Source organism: Peromyscus maniculatus, chromosome 18 (genome assembly GCF_049852395.1).
Source record: "Peromyscus maniculatus bairdii isolate BWxNUB_F1_BW_parent chromosome 18, HU_Pman_BW_mat_3.1, whole genome shotgun sequence".
In the NCBI taxonomy this organism is placed as follows: domain Eukaryota; kingdom Metazoa; phylum Chordata; class Mammalia; order Rodentia; family Cricetidae; genus Peromyscus; species Peromyscus maniculatus.
The window spans coordinates 3,345,668-3,352,356 of NC_134869.1; the positions used below are offsets into that span (position 1 = coordinate 3,345,668).

A 6,689-nucleotide genomic window follows, 5' to 3' on the forward strand; every position below is an offset into this window, starting at 1 on the left:
CCACTGACCAACTGAGCTGTCCCTGAGTCTGATTTGTGTGTCCTTATGCCATGTTGTTCTATGACTATGTCTCTATACCTCTCGACACCCAGCAGTGCATGAGGACCAAATTGCTCTTCCTTCTCCAGCTGGCCCAAGATACCCTCCTGCCTCTGCCTCCCAGAGCTGGCATGAAGGATGAGCACTGTTGTGTCTGGCCTTCACAAGAGTTCCCAGGGTCTGAATTCAAGTTCTTTACACACCAAGTGATCTTCCCACCCCTATTGATAGATTTCTATGAATTTATTAAGTAGTGACTTGATACTGAATTTTATCAAATGTTTTCCAACATCTATCAATATGATTACTTGATTTTTTTTTATCAATGTGTTGAATTGCATTGGTAATTTTCTCATGCTAAGACAATAGTGATGTGATAGGCAGAAGCCTACATACATTATATTTAACTTAAGATGACATCATGTATGAACACCATTTCTGGGTACCAAAGCCTGATGTTCCATGAAGTTAGTTGTCTTCTGGTCCTTTTCTGGAAAACTTTATTCGATTAGTGTCCATTCTTCTTAACTGTTTGGAATAACGTCAGTGAAATCACCTCAGCCTGGATGCTTTTGTGGGCAGGTTTATATCATGAGTTTGCTGTTTAAAATTATCTAGCCTACTACAATTAGTTAGTTGTTTGTGTCCTCTTATGTTTTCCTAGGAATTTATCCATTGTATCCCACTTGATAAGTTCGGTCATTTAAAAAGTTCCCAAAGCATTGCTGTCTCTTCGGTGGCCGTCTGTGTTTACAGCGGTAATGCATCCCTTGTCCTTCTGATTCCTGTTCATTTTCCTGGGGTTATTCATTCTATTTGTCTATTTACATTTGCTAATTCTCTTCCTTTGAAGGTTTCTTTTCCATTTCATCAGTTTCTGCCCTGCCTTTCTTACATCTTCTGATCCGATTTGCTACTCGCCTGCTAATTTTTAGACAGCTTTTGAACAATGACCTCTGGCCTTTCCCCTCACAATATAGTGTGTGTCTATGGCTCCAAGCACTCTTCCAATGTCTCCCTTTTCAGAGAGAGAGAGCGAGAAAGAGAGAGAGAGAGAGAGAGAGAGAGAGAGAGAGAGAGAGAGAGAGAGAGAGAGAGAACAAGGAGGAATCCTCTTGGTGAAAATGCCCTGGGGATGCACTTCCCAAGTCTGCAGACCCCAGGGACCCCAAGCAGCTCCCTGTTCACCCCCCTCCACTCTGTGAGCCTGTCTTCCAGCAAGTCTGCTTCTCCGAGCAAGCTGGACTGCCTTTCCCCAAACTTAAGACTTTTCAGGTCAGCAAGAGGAGCAGAGCCAGTAGACCAAAGGCAGGCAGGTGGGCATCACATGCATCATCACTCAGTTTCGAGTATCTCATTTCCAGCAGGACTTTGACTTGGCCAGGGATTAATTAGCACCATACATTTAGCTTTCCTAGGTATCTTTAAATTTCTACTTTAATTCTACCACAGTTAGAAAACATCATTGGGTGACTTGAATCTCTAATTTGTGACTCGTCTCATAACTCAGCAAATGGTGAATATTATCAATATACCTGAAAAAAGGAAAAATATTTTTATATTATAAAAAAGGCAATATAATTTTTAGTCCTATTAAATATCCCATGCCTCACTGACTTCTCAATTTGTCTTCATTTTCTGTGAATTAGTGATCCCCCATCAAAGTCCTCCATGATAGAATTATATGTTTCAAGTAGACTGAATCTTGCACATTATACAAACTCCATTCATCCTTCCTTTGCTTGTTCATCCTATGCATCGCACTCCACCACCCTTGCATTTCTGCCTCCAGTATGACCGACTGTCCCTGTGGTTTAATTGCAGTGTCTTATGACGATCATTATGGTTTAATTGGAATGTCTACTTTCATTTTTCATGATGACTGATGTCACTTGGTTTCTTCTTGCAACAAAAATATTCCTTTTATCCCCCTTATTTACTTTTCCTTTTTTGCTTATAAATTGTGTGATAAATCCTGCATTTTCCTTTACTGATGCTAGTAAACTATTGTTCTGCTAGTTTGTCAGCTATTACCTAGGACTTATTAAAAGAATATTTAACTTATCAAAATCAAATCTAAATTGGTTCTTTGCACAAACCTACAAGTATTAATTCACATACCCCATACTTGGGGCTATTATTGTCCTACATTTCATTTAATGTTTTAAATTCCATGATCCATGAAACATTATTCTAAAAACAGATTATCTATTTGATTTTCTTATATTGCTTTGTATCTACCATTTCCATCACTCTTATTCAGGCCTGAGTCTTCAAATTTCATCTCCCATCTTAAGAATACCCAAACTGGATGTGGAGACAGAGACCTGAAATCCCAGCTATTCAGAGACTAAAGGAAAAAGGCAACAAATTTACACCCTGCCTGTACTGCAGAACTCTTTAAAGGCTTAGTGAGTTGAATCTATTCTTAAACCTGTTTGGTTTTTAAATAAATTTCATCTTTATACACACACACCGTGTGTGTGTGTGTGTGTGTGTGTGTGTGTGTGTGTGTGTGTGTGTGTGTGTGTCTCCTGGAGCTAGAGTTATCGGGGTTGTGAATTGCGTGACACAGGTGCCGGGAACCAAACTCAGGACTTTGAGCCCCTGAGCCGTCCGGGTCTCCAGCTCCCACCTTAGAATTTTAAGATGTAAAGTCACCCGCTTTAATCTCTTAATAAACTGCAGTCATGTGCCGAAACTGCCTTCTCTGTAATCTATTTTCTCAAGCTTATTGATCATAGTTAGTTTCCAGCCCGCGTTTGACATGCTCGCCTGTGAGTTTAGATGCAGAATGCTTTTAGTCCTCTCTTTGATTTTTCAATTGGCCTATTTCCTTTTCGTAAGTTCCTGCTAATAATTATTTCCTCAATGCCGGATTGTGAACGAACACTTCTTGGATGTAGTTCGAAGATCTTGCTGTTAGAATTATTCCTCCAGACAGGGCTCACTTTACCTTCCGGCCACACATCAGGGGAGGAGTGTATCACCTTGCTCCTATTTAGGATTGAATGGAATTAACGCTGTATTTGAGGGTCTGGAAGGGCTGGGGTGTTTTTAGTGAGGGCTAGCTTCTGTAGCATAGACTTAGGGGCCTATGTTAGTTAATTTTGTGTCTCCATGAGAAATACCTGAGGAAAAGAGTAACTTAAAGGGATGAGGACTTAAAGGGGTGGGGACTTAAAGGGTTGGGGACTTAAAGGGGTGGGGACTTAAAGGGTTGGGGACTTAAAGGGGTGGGGAATTAAAGGTGTGATGACTTAAAGGGATAGAGCCTTAAAGGGATGAGGACTTAAAGGGGTGGGGACCTAAAGGGGTGAGGACTTAAAGGGATGGGGACTTAAAGGGGTGGGGAATTAAAGGTGTGATGACTTAAAGGGATAGAGCCTTAAAGGGATGGGGACTTGTAGGGGTGGGTACTTAAAGGGGTGGGTACTTAAAGGGATGAGGACTTAAAGGGGTGGGGACTTAAGGGGTGAAGACTTAAAGGGGTGAGAACTTAAAGGGATGGAGATTTATAGGGGTAGGGACTTAAAAGGATGGGGACTTAAAGGAGTGAGTACTTAAAGGGATGAGGATTTAAAGGGATGGGGACTTTTTGGGTGCTTACCTTCCCAGGGTTCATTCAGGGCATATTTGCTTGTACCATACGATCAGCAGACCATGACAGAGGTGTGCGCCAGAGGAAGAGGCTCTTCGACTCATGGCAGACAGCAACCAGAGCACGAAGAGGGATTGGCACCAGGCACAACTCTCCAAGCTGTGCCCTCGGTGACCCACGTCTTCCCACTGTGCCTTCTCTCCTCAGGCGTCCAGAACCTCCACATTCAGCATCATAAATAGCAATTAAACATGGAACACACAAGCCGGAGAAGACCCCTCTCACATCCAAGCAACACTATTCTACGCTGGGCCATCCCGTAATAAAAAACTGCTTTGCGTCCATCTTCAAGAATCCCCTAGCTGTAAGTTTTCTCCGGTCCCACCTGGCTCAGGCAACCCGCAGTCCGACAGCCTCTTGGACACAAATAAACACACACAGGCTTATATTATTTTTAAACTATGGCCGTGGCAGGCTTCTTGCTCGCTAGCTCTTACATCTTAAATTAACCCATTTCTACAAATCTATACTTTGCCATGTGTCTTGTGGCTTACCAGTACCTTTACATCTTGCTTTTCCTGGCGGCAGCTAGCAGCATCTCCTCTGCTCTGTCTCTCTCCTTACTCTCAATCTAGTTAGAATGTCCCACCTAACCTGATTCTGCCTCACCATTGGCCAAACAGCTTTATTTATCAACCAATCAAAGCATCACATATTCACAGCATACAGAACAATATCACCCATCAGGTTCCCATAATCTGAACAGTTCCACCACTGTTCAAAAATTCAAATCCCCTGTGAGACACATGGGAATCTCTTTACTGTGAGTCATATAAAATAAAATTTTAAAAAAATAGAAAAAGAATAAAACTCCTGTATTTCCAAAGTACAAAGGCACAGACTAATGATGCCTTTGTAATGGGGGGTGCTGGTGGTGGTGGTGAGACAGAGACAAAGGATGCCCCAAACCCAGCAGATCTGTGTTCAGCATCCGGAATGTGTGGAGTTGTGACGTGAGCTCCAGAACCCTTAGGAAGTTCTTTCCCTAATGTTTGTCATTTGAAGCCTTTGTCCTGGGCTGGTTCCACTCATTGGCCAGGACTTCCCTCATCTACGTGTTCTGTGTCCCGGTACCGCCCAAATCTTGGGATCTACACTAAAGGTTAAGTTTCACATTCACAGCTCATGCAGTACTCTCCCACAGGCTTCCTGCAGGGAATCTAACTCTGCCACATGCTCGCTGGGCTCCCAAGCCTTCTTTGAAACCCAGGTGGAAGCCTGCAGGTCCTTGCAATTCTTACGCTATTCATGTCTGTCAAAACAGGACTGTGCAGACAGCACCATGGTCTGCCTCAAGCTTGAGAGGTAGCAGGATGGTCTCCAGGCATGGCTACAGCAGCTTCTGAGCTTCCTGGTGACAGAATGGGATGAAATGAATCCTAAGAGACCTGAGCTCATACGTGTTTGCTCTTTCATGTCCTTGAGCCTTCCAAGGTGGAGACTGCCTAATTCCTGAGGAAACCTCAAGGTGCCATTCCTACACTCTCAATGCAAAGCAGTTGGCTTCTTTTTGATGGAAGTCACTATATAAATTGTAGCTGAAAGTTTTCCTGTGTCCCACCTGGTCCTCAGCTGCTCAGAACCAAGTAAACACACAGAGGCTTATGTTAATTAAAACTGCTTGGCCATTAGCTCAGGCTTACGACTGACTAGTTCTTATACTTAAACTCAGCTCATTTCTGTTAATCTATGTCTCCATGTATTCTGTGGCTTTACCTGTGTGGCGTTACATGCTGCTTCCTGGACTGTGGACTGGAATCTCCTGACTCAGCCTTTCTCTTCCCAGAATTCTCCTTGTCTGTTTATCCTGCCTGGCTACTGGCCAATCAGCATTTTATTAAAATTGTTATTAATCAGTGTTTACTCCAGTGTACAAAAGCATTATCCCACAGCAATAAATTGGTTCCCAAGATTTGTAACAGTGAAGACTCGCGTGAGAATTTGATTGTACAACCTGTGATTCATGTCTCTAGAATTCTGCCCTCTGCAGTGGGGCACGGGAGGGCTGAGAAGCACTAGTATAAACTGGGTCCCCACGAGGTGTTTCTCTGCCATTGTTTCACAGATCAGGTTTTCAAAGTCCTGGTGGAAGGTTGGAGACTTCTGAGATAAAACTTCCTCATGGCACCAGCCTGGCTGACGAACATCTAACGATGTCCATTTCGATCACAGACAGCTGACTGGAAACCTACAGCCTTCACAGGACTGTGCGTAGGCATTGTTTTAGAGTGGGTTTAACTATAGGAAACAGGGGAGTCAAGCCCAGTAGGTATTTGGATAAACAGGCTTTGCTCGCGTCTTGCAAACATTCTGGGTCAGCTATCAGGGTCAAACAGTATAATCTTGTGAAACAGTGAGGGACCTGGGCTACTTCTCCTCATGCTGAGACTCCTGGATTAGGGCAACAATCTTCATTATTTGGGTGTTTTTATTTTTTCTTTAAGACAGGGTTTCTCTGTGTAGTTTTGGTGCCTGTCCTGGATCTCGCTCTGTAGACCAGGCTGACCTCAAACTCACAGAGATCCGCCTGCCTCTGCCTCCCGAGTGCTGGGATTAAAGGCGTGCGCCACTGCCATTGCCCGCCGCCACCACCCCCCCCCCCCCCCCCCCCCCCGGCTCTATCTTCATTGTTTGATAGTGGATAGAACTGGCGGGGACTACATTACCTCCTTGTCGGAAAAGAAGGAGCCCTGCTGGACGCTACAGGCAGATTTACACCTGACTTTATTGCAGTGTTTTAACATAGGCACTCTGTGTTGTCATGAGATACTCTTCAATAATTCTCAGAAGTATCCTGGGTGACGGGATACCAGAAGAACGAGGACCGAGGCTCAGCCTGGTTGGCTGCAAGTTAAGTGGCCAATTCCGAGTTTACGTGGAGTTTTTTAGGTTATTCTGTTGCCTAGCAGCCCTTGTTTCAGAACGTATCAGACACAGATCTCAAATGTGCAGAGAGGACACAGAATAAGAGACCTGGCGTTCTCTGGGC

The 6,689-nt window shown here is 43.9% G+C and overlaps 1 long non-coding RNA gene across 1 annotated transcript; it reads right to left on the bottom strand.

The window, feature by feature from the left end:
• Nucleotides 1-408: 408 nt before the first annotated feature.
• Nucleotides 409-5,507, bottom strand: LOC121823775 (uncharacterized). The gene is made up of 2 exons (XR_006065353.2): nt 3,650-5,507; nt 409-1,574 (listed from the first exon to the last, which is right to left on the bottom strand). It is a non-coding gene; the product is annotated as an uncharacterized LOC121823775 (long non-coding RNA).
• Nucleotides 5,508-6,689: the final 1,182 nt, after the last annotated feature.